This window comes from Condylura cristata, unplaced genomic scaffold (assembly GCF_000260355.1).
Source record: "Condylura cristata isolate star-nosed mole 26May11 unplaced genomic scaffold, ConCri1.0 scaffold00015, whole genome shotgun sequence".
NCBI classification, from domain to species: Eukaryota; Metazoa; Chordata; class Mammalia; order Eulipotyphla; family Talpidae; genus Condylura; species Condylura cristata.
The window spans coordinates 49,940,756-49,942,262 of NW_004567116.1; positions in this window are offsets into that span (position 1 = coordinate 49,940,756).

Consider the following 1,507-nt stretch of genomic DNA (forward strand, 5'->3'; position numbering starts at 1 on the left):
GTTTTGGCTGGGAGATATCATTGTCTATTCTCAATTATAGGCCATCCTAGGGATCAAGAACAAGAGAACAGAGGCAGATACATAACTTGGGACTCACCAGTCATGGGGATATAAACAACTTGAATCATTCAACCTGTGGATTCTTATGAGCAAACTCAATCATAAAATTCTTTGTCTGCCTTCTTATTATGTGACTATAAAAAACATATGAACAGTATGTTTTTAAACTTTCCTGTAGAGGAAATATCCAGATCATAATGAAGGTAAGAATATGTTAATAACCATATGTTTGTTTTCTCAAAAATATGTGCCAATATAAAAAATGTTCCATTTTAAAAGTTTTGACACCATGTGGTAGTGGTGGGTTGAAATGTCTATGGTAGTTCTTGCTATTTCTTCCTCTCCTATTATAGCTTTATATTGTTCAGTCTAAAGCTTTCTGTATTAGCACATCCTCCGCCTCCTCCCTATCTCCCCACCTTGTTTCTTGCCATTAAAGTTCCGCTTGAAAACACATTCCAAACAATGTCATATTCCATATACTTAGAGACAAAGGAAATGGTTGCTTAGCAACAAGACAGAGGTAAAATTTTTGAGCATTCTTTTACTTTTGCTTTCCATTGTAAGGCTTTGCTCAGGAAGCTGTTTGCAAAGAGATCTAAGACTGGAAGAACTCTGTATAAAACAAAGGGAGGAGGAGGAATGAAAAGGGGGTGGAAAACACTAGAGTTCTTTTGTCTCAGTCTGAGTAGCATTCTTGGAGACAATGGGGTGGAGAAGAATTGGAGACCTGGTCTCAGGTAGATGGAACATACTGCATTTGGTACTATTTCTCATGATCAATAAAAGGAGAAAGAAAAGCACTGAGGGAAGCTGACCTGCACTGACCTTCATTCTTAGCACTCATCTCGATGGCTTTAGGCACAGCCTGAGAGTGGCAGTAGTTGAAAGTTTATTTTGTCTATTATTAGTTCTCCTTAAAACACTTATTTGGTCTCTATTGGGTGACTGCTGTTATATTTCATCAGATTTTCTGGAACATTTTCCCATATTATTAAATAGTTCATGAACAATGTTGTTCAGAAATTAATTCTGTAAGTGCCACATAATTGATTGACACAACTTTTATAGCTCATTTACTCTGAAAAATTAACTTCTTTTTAGTGCTTCTGTGAATTTGCTCCCATGTACCTCTCTGCCTGAGAAATTTTCCATAATAAAAGTGACTAAGGGCTTCCCAGTTGGTGCAAAAGAAGGTTAAAGTTTCAGCTCTATCAAGCTATCTCCATTGCAGCATCAGCTGGATCCCTGCCAGGGAGCTGACCAAATGGTGAGGGAGACCACTCCTGTCTTAACCTGCTGCTTGCCCTCAGAGTGTGTTTCAGTAGAGCTGTCCAATTTCTGCTCCCCATTCTGTCTCTAGTAAATTCCTCCACCCCTGGAACTGCTGACCTACACCCCAGTTGTTCCATGCATAAATAAATAAACATCTAAACAAACAAACAAA